This window comes from Hemicordylus capensis, chromosome 1, assembly GCF_027244095.1.
Source record: "Hemicordylus capensis ecotype Gifberg chromosome 1, rHemCap1.1.pri, whole genome shotgun sequence".
Classification (NCBI taxonomy): domain Eukaryota; kingdom Metazoa; phylum Chordata; class Lepidosauria; order Squamata; family Cordylidae; genus Hemicordylus; species Hemicordylus capensis.
The window spans coordinates 133,708,853-133,722,368 of NC_069657.1; the positions used below are offsets into that span (position 1 = coordinate 133,708,853).

Genomic DNA, 13,516 nt, shown 5'->3' on the forward strand with positions numbered 1-13,516 from the left:
TGTGTATGTAGAACGGTGGCCTTCGATTCTTCAGTAGTACTGCAGGACTTCCACGTCTCAAATGAGTGCATTTCTGGAAAATGCAGTTTCTAAGCGGTGAAGGGGAGAGCCCAAGTGCCTATAACTCTACTCTGTTCCCTGCTTCCCCGTTATTCATGTCTACCAAGACAGGAGCATTTTCATTGTGCGTGTGTGCGCGCGTGCTGCGTGGCAGCCGAGGAATCTGATCTCAGCCGCCGAGCATGAGCGTGCTCTGACGTGAGCAGCCCTCCTTCTTCTCACAGTGGCAGGAATGCACCGCTGTAGGGAGGCGTGCGTAAGTGCTCCTACCGAGAGAGAGAGTTTTGACGCGGCCGATCGCACGTGAGCCCTCCCAGCCTGCCGCTGTGGACTATTATGTCGAACGAAGAGAGTTGTGGGGAAAGTGCCTGCAATTCTAGCCAGCGGCCAGAGGCGGCAGCGCCGAGCTAGAGCTGTGAAAGAAGCTGTACGGACATCCTGGTTTGTACCACTTAAAGGAAAAGCCAGAATCGAGGGAGGGAAAGAGTGAGACACATACCCAGGGAGACTGGTGTTTTCCCGGCTGTTTCCCGACAGAGGCGGAGCAAGGACAGGCACCCCAACGGTTTGCAGGGGGCTGATCGCTCGGTGAGTGCTATCCATTCCTTTTAACCCCCTTTCTCTTTTGCTGGGTGATGCCAGATGTAGGGCGGGAGGCGGGAGCCTCATCTCCCATATGCTTTTTGCAGGGTTCTCTATCTCAACCCGACGACGGGAGGATGAGCTCCTGAGATTGTATCGTTTGGTCGTTGCTATTGACGATTTGCAAATACAGCTCCCTTCTCTCCCCCCCCTCCCCCGATCCCTCTCTTCTCATTGCATTAGCCTGCAGCGCGTTCGGTGGTTGCAACCCGGCAGGGATTAGACTCCCACATAGTGTGCGTGTGTCCTTTTCTCCTCCTGAAATGCAGAAGCGGCGGGATTAAATATTGGTGCCTGCAATGAACTCCTCTGTTAATACCAAGCAAGCGGAGTGAGGATGGCTCATTCTCTCTCAACTCTGCCCGAGAGAGCTTTTCTCTTCCTTTCCCAGAGATCTGTTGCCTCCTGGCCCTTCTCCCGGAAAGGGAGAATCTCGTGCTAAAATGCTCCTTCTATCTTTACTACATCTTTCCTTGCTTATAACAAAGCAAAGCAAAACAATGCAGCCTCCTAGGAGCACCTGAAAAATCTGAATGGAGCCTAGGTTTCTCATCAAACGTGTGGGGGAGCTGGGCGTTCTTCTTTCGAGAGTATCACCATGAACCAGAATAACTGCTTGTGTTTGATTTTTAGGGTAGTTTTTATGCCTTAAAAAAAAAAAAAACACCAAACAACTGTGCTAGTTAGAAAGGGAGAAATGTCAGCAGAAGCTTGGTACTGAAGCATTAGGGATGTGCAGTGAATCGAGTATGAAGAAGGCAGGTGGGTCAAACCCCTCTAAATTTCTCACTTGTGATATTTGACAGCCTGATCCTATCTATGGGTGTTCATTCAGAAGTAAACCCCACTTAGTTCAGTGGGGCGTCCTCCCAAATTAGTGGGCATAGGATTGCTGCCCTAGCTGCTTTCCTGACCTTTCACAAGCCAGTCATATGCTCCATTCTAGTTATGTTACACAGATTGTGTTGATGTGACTTTCATTTCATGTGTTCAGTGTTTGAGGTAGGGGGAAGGGGAGGTAGTTACTTTTAAATGCATTGTCATTCACTTTCATTCCTTAGTGATGAATGCTGAAGGTAACGTTGCTTCTTTGACTCAACCTCTTTTTTTGCCCTTGGGTAAACATGTCCTTGCCATCCACTAACCAATTGATGCTCAGTAGAACCTCTGGGACTCTGAAAGAATGTCCTGGGTATATAATTGTAAACCGCCCTGAGCCATTTTGGAAGGGCGGTATATAAATCAAATAAATAAATAAATATACATCCAGTAACTTGCATGTATTAACAAAACCTGCAAAGTTCAGGGGTTCATGTTGTTTGATAGCTTTGTCTTGTCCACGATGTGTTGCCTCCAGAGAGCAAGTCAGAAATATATGATTTGCTGTGGGAGAGCTTTAGCAGAAACTGGTCTAGACAAGGTCCTCCGACCTTGCTCTCAGGCAGGATATTCTCTCCTGCCACCTCCTACATGCTGGAAGCAGCGTGGCACATTCTCAGAGTCTCCCCCCACCCTAAGGGAGAAGGTAGGCATGGCTTGCCAGATCCAGTCAGATACATGTATGCTTTTTGTTTTAATCAAGAAACCAGGGTGGAATGCACCCATGTTGTGGTTGATATCCAGACATATATATGACCAGAGCATGATATAAAACCAGAGAGCTGCTGCAACAAAGCCTGATCGATGGAATCTACTTGCACACAGTCTTGGATCTGTGAATGATCACATTTCTAATATTAAAAAGTGTGAATTGGAAGATGTGTGTTCTATAATTCAGGATACCAAGGCTGAAAGCTATGATGAGACATGGGATCTAAGGAATCCCTTTGTTGGGATTACAGATTAATTATATGTCAGGAGCCTATCTTGTGTGCAGGACAGTTTGGAATCCTGTCTCCAAGACGGTGTAAAGCAGGCATACTGGAACATGGTGTGTCTTACTCAAGGTCGCAGCGTTCATTCTGCACATAGCTAGTAAAAGGGGATGCATCTGATGGAGTGTACTCTAGTTCACAAAAACTTATGCTTCAATAAGTGTGTTTGTCTTTCAAGTACTACAAAGCCTTATTGTTTTAGTCGTGTTTAGCCCCAGGGCCAACTTGCTTTCCCATTCTATGCACCAAGGCATTCTCAGAAGGTTTTTTTCAAAGATGTCAAAATGAAGAACGGGGCTTTGGGCACTTTCCAGATTAACCCTTACCACAGTGTCACTACAAATCTGCTAAGTGTGCTTCCATACTTCCTGTGTTGTGACACCGCAGTCCCTGTGCTGATAGCAAGGTGCCGTTCACATTTCCGATGCCTTCTTTTGGATATTATCTTTGTGATAGTGCTGCAACACTGTAAGTCCGTTGCAGAAAAATAGCTGTATTTTCCCACTCTAGGAGTTTGAGATTCTGGGGGTCGTGTTCAATACAATCCTGCCAAGCCAAAAAGCATTTTACTGCTGTTCTAGGGTGTAATCTGGAAAGCACCCTAATAGGCCAATTTATTTTGGCTTGTGTAACTTATTCACATCAATTTTCTAGGTTAGAGTGGGGACTGGATTACAGTGCAGGAAACTAGAAGGATCTTGGCTCTGCCCAGCCACACGTGACCCTGAATATGGCAGTTTACCCTGCACTGGCCCAGACTCTCCTTTTCCCCTTTATTTATTCATCTGTTTAGACTTGCAGCTTCTTAGTTCATCTGTTTTGTTTCATGCAGTGATATGTGCTCAGTACAGCACCTAGCACAACAAGACAGTGTTCAAACACATTGTCGCTCTTCAGTCTCGGAGCAGCTGTGGTGAACTTTATGTGCAAAAATTCTGTAGCAAAATGGCTGGGTTCTTAGTTACCCATTTTTAAACAAGGTTACATCACAGCCACTGGCACCCAATTGAAATGAAGTGATAAATTATTAATAAGGAGCTGCATCTCTCTTTAAGAGGAGCCTGAGGCAAGTGCATTTTTCTGTGTGCCTCTTTTCCTTACCAGCTCATCATGGTGGCTGAGAAAAGAAGTGTGTTTGTGTGTATTATACCTTTTTATCACACTTGTCCTCCAGGGAGCTTAGGATAACGTACGTGAGGGTCTCTCCCATTTTATCTTCCAGCAACCCTGCAAGGTAGGTTTGGCTGGAATGGTGGCTGGCCCAAGATCACTCATCGACTTTTATGACTGTGTGGGAATTAGAACCCAAGCCTTCAGAATCCATATCCAACTATCTACAGCCCATATATTTAGAGTGGTTTCTTTCTTTTGGCTGGTGGTAAACATTGGTGTTCTTGCATCTAGGAATATAGTTGGCTAGTCCCCTCCAGCTTCCCCCTTCCCGCAAGTCCATGCCTGTAAGATTCACCTGCTGAATTCCTGCCTATAACTTAATAGCACTGTTAAATGTATGGTGAGATTTGGGAGACTTGCATGTTGAGAAAGAATTTTGGCTTAGAATGAGATTTGGTGGGCAGGATCCAGATTAAATAGTCTCATTTATTTCACTAGTGCTTAGTCACTACTAAGAGGAGAACTGGTCTTCTGGTAGCAAGCGTGACTTGTCCCCTTAGCTAAGCAGGGCCCACCCTAGTTGCATATGAATGGGAGACTAGAAGTGCGAGCACTGTAAGAAATTTCCCTCAGGGGATGGAGCCACTCTGGGAAGAGCAGAAGGTTTCAAGTTTCCTCCTTGGCATCTCCAAGATAGGGCTGAGAGAGATTCATGCCTGCAACCTTGGAGAAGCCGCTGCCACTCTGTGAAGACAATACTGAGCTAGATGGACCAATGGTATGAGTCAGTATATGGCAGCTTCCTATGTTCCTATGTCACAACTAACCAGTTTATATCATGGCCAGTGTGATTCAGTGAGGTCATTCACACAATCAAAAACTGTTCTGCCTGGGCTTGGGAGCTGTGTGTGCTTCCAATTTTCGGTTGTGTAGAAGCGAAGTAAGAGGAAAACCTGGGTAGAAATGATAGTGTGGAAGCAAGGTAGTAGGAAAAATTACCCAGGTTTTTCTCCTACCTTGCTTCCACACAATCATTTCTACCCAGGTTTTCCTCTTACCTTACTAGGGATGTGTACAAGTAGCAATTCGACACACAATTCGGAACACATCCCTGGCCCCTTTAAAGCAGAGGAGAGCAGGTGCATACCTGCTCCTCTGCCACTCGCCTCCACCTCCTGAATCGGAAGCGCTCTTCCTAACTATCTTTGCATGCCAGTGGCACTCTCCCCCAGCTGCCCTAGCGTTACACTGGCACACATATGGGCTCCATGCATGCAATTCAGGAAGTGGTGGTGAGTGATGGAGCAGGTATGTACTTTCTCTCTCCACTTTAAAGGGGCCGGGGATGTGTTCCAACTTAAATCACATGTTGAATTGCAAGTCAGGCACATCTCTATTCCCTGCAACCAAAAATTGGGAGTGCACACAACTCCCAAACCCAGATAGAACACAGTTTTTGATTGTGTGAATGAAATGGTGGGCTTAGACCTGGATTCCAATCTGCACCCAGGTATGTACTCACTAGGCAGTGGTTGGTGTCAGGTTATTTGGTCCCAGTTTTTCATCCGTAGTAGGGGACTCATAGCAACCTTCCCCATCCTGCTGGGATGAGCAACATATTAAGCTTGTAAAGCATATCCTGTATTGTTGCTGTTACTGCTGTCACCATCACCATTCTAAACAAGGCTGCCTAGTGAAGTAGGCATCACTAGATTTAATTCCAAGAGAGTATGTTTAGGATCAAAGTGGCAAAGTGCTATATGAGCATATATGTCAAACGACTTGTTGCATTTAGACCAACATTAAGAGATTGACTTAGAGAGCCAGTGTGGTGTAGTGGTTAGAGTGTTGAACTAGGATTGGGGAGACTCAAATTGAAATCCCCATTCAGCCATGAAGCTCACGGAGTAATTCTGAGACAGTTCTCTCTCTCTCTCTCTCTCTCTCTCTCTCTCTCTCTCTCCCTCAGCCTAACCTACTTCACAGGGGTGCTGTGAGGATAAACATAAGCATGTACACCACTCTGGGCTCCTTAGAGGAAGAGTGCGATATAAATATTGTAAATAATAAAAGTGGAAATCTCTATGTTCCCACCCCCACAAAAAGCAGTCCTGGGGGAATGTAGATGGAGACCACAGGAAGAAGGGTAACACTTTCCTCTCATATCAATTCGCTATCAAAGATGGCTGCCCACTGAAATGGTTATTTGTGGCAATCACTTCGGGGAAGGGGGAATTTTGCTGGGGAAATGGAAATGGAACCCCTGCCCACCCTATGGTTCTGATCTGCATAGGTGCCCCTACTACTGTTTTTCAGCCCATCTCTTTATGACAATTTTAATTTGTAATTTGGTCCTAATTAATCTGGATTGCATTAGGTGGTCACTGTCAATTGCATTAGGTGGCCACAGTCAAATAGGGGCTAGTGATTGATACCAGACATATTGTTCTTTTAAAAAAAATGTTTTCTAAGGCATCTTCTTTCCCCATCACCCAGATGCAAAGCAGATTCTAAAGTATGAGTAGATTAGCAATGGTTTTAGCAAGCAAAGTATTAAATGTTTGTAATTTAGTGCTTGATGATGGGTAACATTGATTGCCCTCCTTGCTTATCAGCTTGGAAAGTGAGCTTAGCAAGTGTGTGTGTGTGTGTGTGTGTGTGTGTGTGTGTGTTTGGTTGATTGTACTGTATATTCTGGGTTTCTGTGCAATGATATTCTAAGACTGAATAGGAATGTTGGGCTCCAAAGATCCTGAAGATTGGATACGTGCAATGAGAGTGTGCAGAAGTGGTGATATATTTTTGTAAAAGTACATGAGTTTATATAATCCCCTTCCAGCAGAGCATTGCACAATATTTCACTTTGAAGGAGGCCAAGCAGTGGGAGAACATTTGAACTTGTGGGAAAGAAAGAAAGCTAAGGAAAAAACAAGGCACAGAGCTTCAGAAAATACATTAAGCCTGAAACCACGAATATGTAGAGTGACTGAACTTGCAAGTCGTGTAGTGTAGGAAGCAGTGGGGTTTATGGGTGTTTTATAGCTGCTTCTCTCGTAAACACTTAATAAATCTTATGTTTGTTTAATTAAGCTTTATTCAGAACTCCACTTTTCTTCTTCTCCTTTCCTTCCCTTTTCCTTTCTTACTCTACCCGCCACACACTCTGCAGGATTCCCACAGAGACAAACATCTAATTAACAAAACAGAAAAGATTGCTAGATAGAATACAACACATCCCTCTGCTTTATAACAATCAGAATTGAATTCATTTAAATTTGGTGACAAAGTCTTGAAGTCTTTTAGGTGGTCTCCTGTCATGCACATTTCTTCTAATTCTTGGAGTTTCTGTCTGAGGAACTGTTAGTGATTTGTTTTCTGGTACAGAGAATTGTCCATCACTTTCATCAGTCTCATCTGTGAGATCAAAACTGGAGGCAAGATCAGATTCTTCTCAAGTTCCTTTCCTGAGATCAGACTCCCTTCCTTCTTTTTCTCATAGCATGCATGCTTGAAAGTCTCGAATGATTCAATTTCTTTCCATCATCCAGTATGAGAGAACCTCCTCAGATTTCAATTTTTTGTTTTGGTCCAGAATATTGGTTGTACAGGTATATTATATTATATTAATTAATAATAATAATAATTATTATTATTATTAATTATTATATTATATTAATTCTATATTTGAATGTCTGGCAGTGCCAGGAGTGTCAGCAAAAGCATCAGAGAAATCAGCAATCATATCAGCATATGTCTGCTCTGTCATCTGTAATACGGGTTCTGTGCTATTTGGGTCTAACGCTATCTGTAGATCTTTCTGATGTTTCCAGCTCAATATTGAGACTCCTTTTTGTGACACATACACTTTTTCTTCTGTAGTATGTACATTCATTGTATTCCAGGACAGCAGTGAAGTATCAATTTATGTCATAGGGGAACCCCATATCCCCATGGGTGGATGTCTGGAGGCTTCAGGTGCAGATCTGATGTAATGAGTTCCTTGTAAAGTAAATGGGAAATGATAGTGTTTGGAGAACCAGAATCAGCCAGCATCTGCACTTCATGGCCATTAAGTTTTATTTGATAATGTGGAGAAGCAGACCCTGTCTCACACTTAAAACGCTGTCAGGAAGTGGTTCATCTGCCTCATCCTTATCATGTGGTGAATCAGTAATGGGGTGGACAACAGATTTGCATTCAAAGTAGGATTGAAATTATCATCTAAGACTTGAAGAGCAGTTTCATAAGGGTGGGCATCCCCTTCAAAGTTGGTAGGAAACAGCAAATGAGTATATATTCTTTGGCCTTCAGGGCCCAGGCAGTGAAGCAATAGGTAATTGCAGAAATTGACCTCTATTGTTTCCTGGGCAGGTTCTCCTGGGGTGGACAAGAAATAAGATTTTCTTCAGGGAATGGTCATTAAAATATCTCGGTGTATTAGTTGGATTTACCCATGCAGCCCAATGAATTGGTATAGTCCTAAGATGAACTGCACCATTTCATTGGGCTGTGTGGAGAGATGGTCTCTCTCACCTCAGAGAGCAGGTGGAGAATCACTTTAAAAAAATACTCCCCTATGTAAGAATACCTTGCAAGCAGAAACTGCTTGCAGAAAAGAGAGGACTAGGTGAGAGCTCTCTATCCTGTCCTATTTTTAAAAAACGTGGGTTAAGTATTTAAATTTTTCACTGTCGCATGTACTGTAGACTGAAGTTATGCTGTCCATTCTGTCATTTTAGGACTTTGCCATCTCATTCTGCTGCATGTGTAAATCAGCCTTAAAATAACACAGAGCATCCTGGGGCTTCCCCATCTCTTGCCCCTACTCTTTGACCAGAGTAGAAAATCCCTAAGAAAATCCCTACCATAATGTAAATACACCAGGATGATTTTGAACTGCATTGGTTCTCTGAAAACTGCTGGATTACTTTATTTCATTATTTTTAAATTATTTAGAATATTTACATACCACTTCTCAACTAAAAAAAAGTTCTGAAAATAACTTACATGGCAAAAGGTATGAGAAACATGGTTTTACTTATGTCCTCCCTTTTACAAGGCAGCATACACTTTAAAGCAGGAATACAATGCACAAGATGTGCTCATGTTTCTATGAGGAAACATAATGCAGGTCTCCTTATTTTCTGGTAATTGCTCCTTTGTATTGAACTGTTCATGTGCTGTTGATTAGAGAAGAGGAAGCTATTTTTGAAAGCTTGGCCTGTTTGTCATATTTAATAAGTCCTGTTTGTCATACTTAATAAGGTGGAGGACCTATTAAGATGGTCCACCCGAGAAGGCTGTTGGATCCAGTAGGATTCCAAAAAGCCTTGGAGGGTTTTGATGTTGGTCCTGCCAGCGACTCTGCCGATGCCCTGGTGGGAACCTGGAATAGGGAACTCACCAGGGCAGTAGGCGCGATTGCTCCTAAGCTTCCCTTCCTATATGCTTTAAAAGTGGCCCCTTGGTATACAGAGGAGTTACGGGGTCTGAAGCAGCAAGGTAGGCGACTGGAGCGCAAGTGGAGGAGAACTCGGCTTGAATGTGACAGGACACAGCATAGAGCCCATTTGAAAGTTTATGCGGAGGCGGTGCATGCGGCAAAAAAATAAAAAAAAAAATTCTGGTCTGCGTGCATTGCTTCTGCGGGTTCGTGTCCAGCAGAGCTGTCCCGGGTTGTGAGGAGTTTGAAGCGGCCTACCACTTGTTCTCTGGATCCTTGCCCGAATTGGCTGCTTTTATCTAGCAAGGAGATTGTAGGAGATGGCTTAGTTAATATCATCAACTCATCGCTGAGGGAGGGTAGGATACCTCCTTGTTTGAAGGAGGCAATTATTAGACCACTTCTTAAGAAGCCTTCCCTAGATCCCTCAGTGATGGACAGTTATAGGTCCAATCTCCCATGGTTGGGTAAGGTGATTGAGAGAGTGGTGGCTAACCAGCTCCAGGTGGTTTTGGAGGAAACGATTATCTAGACCCGTTTCAAACTGGCTTTAGAGCGGGCTATGGGGTTGAGTCTACCTTGGTCGGCCTGATAGATGACCTTTACCGGGGAATCAACACAGGGAGTGTGACTCTGTTGGTTCTTTTGGATCTCTTGGCAGCGTTCGATGCCATCGACCATGGTATCCTTCTGGATCGCCTGGGGGAATTGGGGATAGGAGGCTCTGCCTGTCTCTCAGGCAGATTCCAGATGGTGGAGCTTGGTGACAGTTCTTCTTTAAAACAGGAGCTATTATATGGAGTCCCTCAGGGCTCTATTTTGTCACTAATGCTTTTTAATATTTACATGAAACCACTGGGTGAGGTCATCAGGAGATTTGGTGCAGGGTGTTATCAGTATGCTGATGACAGACAAATCTATTTCTCCTTATCATCATCATCATCTTCATAATCAGGAAATGGCATTCACTCCCTAAATGCCTGCCTACGGGCAGTAATGGGCTGGATGAGGGATAACAAATTGAGGCTGAATCCAAGCAAGACGGAGGTGCTCATTTTTGAATTGTTTTAATATTGTTTTTAGCATTGTTTTAATTGTAAGTTTTATGTCTTTTAAAAAATTGTTGTACACTGCCCAGAGCCTCTGGATGGGGAGGTTTATAAATGTAATAAAATAAATAAATAAATAAATATTTATATACTGCCTGATATATACGTCTCTAGGCAGTGTACACAATTTATACTATCCTTTATATTGGATAATTATAGGATTATGCAATATCATCATCATCATCGATCTTTATTATAGTCACAGACCAACATAAAGTACTTTTTAAAACCTAAGTAGCAATAGATTTTACACTCTAAAAAACACTACTATCATAAGATAATTTGAAATATACACTAAGAAATATAAAAGATGCTAAAATACATAACTAGCATAAAATAATTTAAAATATAAAATATAGGCATGAGACTGAGACTGCACTAAAAATCTAGCTATGGTTGTAGTAAGAGACATAGTAGACTCTGGGCTACATTCTACTACTAGCATAAAATGGTTTAACTATGGCTGCAATAAGAAGCATAGGAATAAACCATGTAGCAGTACCTTAGATTGTGTTGCATGCTTGTAAAGTAAGAAAAGATTTTAAAAGATTTAAAATTAAAGATTTTAAAAGATTTAAAATATATAAAATTATGACCGTGTTCACTAAAATAAGAGCTAATATGCGCTAAAAGGATATTATATAATATAGGATAACATATAATATAACTACCCCTGCTAACTTGGCAAAGAGGCGCCTTTTAATATGGTGATTCTCTTTATTTAGTAGGGGAAGAGTAACTGGGCTTATCCACCCCCAACATAGTACCTCCAGTGACTGTTGCTGGTGTCTATCTTGTGTCTCTTTTTAAGTTGTGAGCCCTTTAGGGGCAGGAATCCATCTTATTTGTTTATTATTTCTCTGTGTAAACCTCCCTGAGGCATTTTTGGAAGGGCAGTATAGAAAATGAATAAATAAATAAAAATAAATATAGTAAAGTAGTAGCCAGGAAGTTGTGGGTCTATAGGTTGTTGGGCTGCCACACTAAGGCAGTAGCTGTGGCTGTCGTCTAGTTCGGGGTTTCTCAACGTGTGGGTCCCCAGATGTAATTGGACCAACTCCCATAATTCCCAACCAAAGGCCACTGGGGCTGGGGATTATGGGAGTTGAAGTCCAATAACATCTGGGGACCCACACGTTGAGAAACCCTGCTCTAGTTCATAGAGGTGGGCCCTGGGCACGCATGGAAGGTCATCGTCTGGTGGATATTAATCACTGCCGCATAGAACCTGGCGACACTGTAGGTGGCAGCAGGGTTTCTATAGGAGAGCAGCAAAGAGGTGTAAAACTGGTCTGTTCACCCAGCATAGCCATGTAACAGTGGTAAGATGAGGGAGGCATGGATGTCCCTGTAGAACAGGCACTGCAGAAGAATATGTCCTGTTGTTTCTACTTGCCCTGAGCCACAGGGGTACTTGTGCTCTGAGATTGGGATCTTCCTATAACAACCTTCAATCACAGCTGAGGGAAGCACGTGGCAGTGCACCAGTGTAACGGCCCTCCTGTACTTTGGGACTTCCAATTGTGTTAGGCATGGCAAGGGGGAGCTGACATACCTGAGTCCTTCACAGACAGGGAAGTTTGGGGTCTTGCCTATGTCAGATTTGCACTCTATATCTATAATACATTGCTTAATGAGTGCCTTGGCCGGGTCATACCCCAAGTTAACTAACTGAAGTGGGGATAGGCCCAGGGATTTGATTTTATTCATAGTTGTCCATTTCCCACTGGACTGGAAGTCATCACATAGCGTTGGGGGGCTAGGCCTGAGGGGGAAATGGAAAGCTTTAGCCAGTAGTTAAGTATGGTCATCCATACCCTTGCCTCCACTTTCATCAGGCCTTTCTCTAGTCGCAGGATAGCGTTAGATACACATCTTGGTACTTGAAGAATTGCTCTTAGGAACTTTGATTGCACGCATTGCTGAGTGGAGAAGTTGGGGAAGGGGCCGAGCTGGGCACCATAGAGTAACTGTGCTATCAGCTTGGCTTCATACAGTTTTAGCACTGCGGGTATATAGTGGCCACTTCTTGTTCGGAGGAAGGATTATCCAATATATATTAATCCTAGTATTTTACGTAAGCTTTAAACTATCACAGTAAGTGCAGATTTAGACAGCTTTTGTGGTTATTCACCCCCCCCCCCTTTCATAGTGGAAGATCCTAATAAATGAGCTTTGAGTATCTTGGTAAGTGGTGTGCAAGCGTGATATGTGTTAATTATTTCTGTTCTCCCATGTTTGCTACAGTATCCTTTCTCCATGAGAAACTGCACATGCATAGAGTCTCTTATTCTGTATGAGGCTCTGGGCATTGATGTTTCCAAGAAATTTTACTGAAGAAACTGCATGTGCATGATCTCTTGGTCTACATGCATGGAAGGGAAGCAGAAAAGAGGACTAAGCAAGGTAATAATGTGCACGGGGAGGACAAGGCAGAAGGATCCCTTGCAGTTCTGTTTTCAGAACAATCCTTTGTTATCCCATTGTTTTCATTGCATCAAAGTGGCCATTGAGATTGATGCAGATGGGCCACCAGATTGGAAATGCATTGGTAAATATCACCACTGAGTTACTTATACATAGCAGGCAAGAGTGAAAACACAGTGAGCCCCTTCTCACCATCAGTGAAAAGGGCTTGATGGGGGGAGGTGGGGAAGTCTGTTCAAACCTTCCTTCCCTGCAGAAGATCCTTCATAGCTTTCTGGGCGGGTAGATCATCCAGACAATCGCGGCAGCATGGAGGTTTGGGGGATGGGATGTGTTTTCCCGGCCTTTGGCACTCCCATAATGCACCATGCAAGTGTGTGGTGCATTATGGGTATCCCAGCAGCACTGGGCTGCAGCGCTGGCTAAAAGCAGCCAGCACTGCACATAAGCAGGGAAATGAGGTTTAGGGAACGAGTGCCCCCTTAATCTCATTTAAGAGGGTGGCTGCACAGGTAGGTTTGCTGGCACCGGTGTCAGCCACTCGAGTGCCATGGCTTCACACATGCAGACAAGAGGCTTAGCCCATTTATGGGTGCCTTAGCCCACTTTTGGGTGCATGTGTGAACAGCCTCACTCCCTTTTTATTTAGATTAATCTGTTTTTTCCATGCAGTATGGAGAGATGGCAGAAGAGGACATAAGACTGCCTCCATAGAAGCTTTGGGATGGGGTGACATCAGTTTGGTGTGTGTGTGAATAGGATCAGGCATGGTACATTATTGGTGCATGCAAACAGGTTTTATAGCACAGTCCTGTGCGATTATGATGCCAGCTGGAGCACTTTAGAAT

The 13,516-nt window shown here is 43.6% G+C and overlaps 1 protein-coding gene across 1 annotated transcript in view; it reads left to right on the forward strand.

The window, feature by feature from the left end:
* The first annotated feature begins 296 nt into the window (after positions 1 to 296).
* Positions 297 to 13,516, forward strand: part of SLC25A22 (solute carrier family 25 member 22) — a 106,329-nt gene continuing 93,109 nt past the window's right edge. The window contains exon 1 of the mRNA XM_053247987.1: positions 297 to 648. The gene's annotated coding sequence lies outside the window, so the exon portion shown is untranslated. The remainder of the gene's footprint in view (positions 649 to 13,516) is intronic.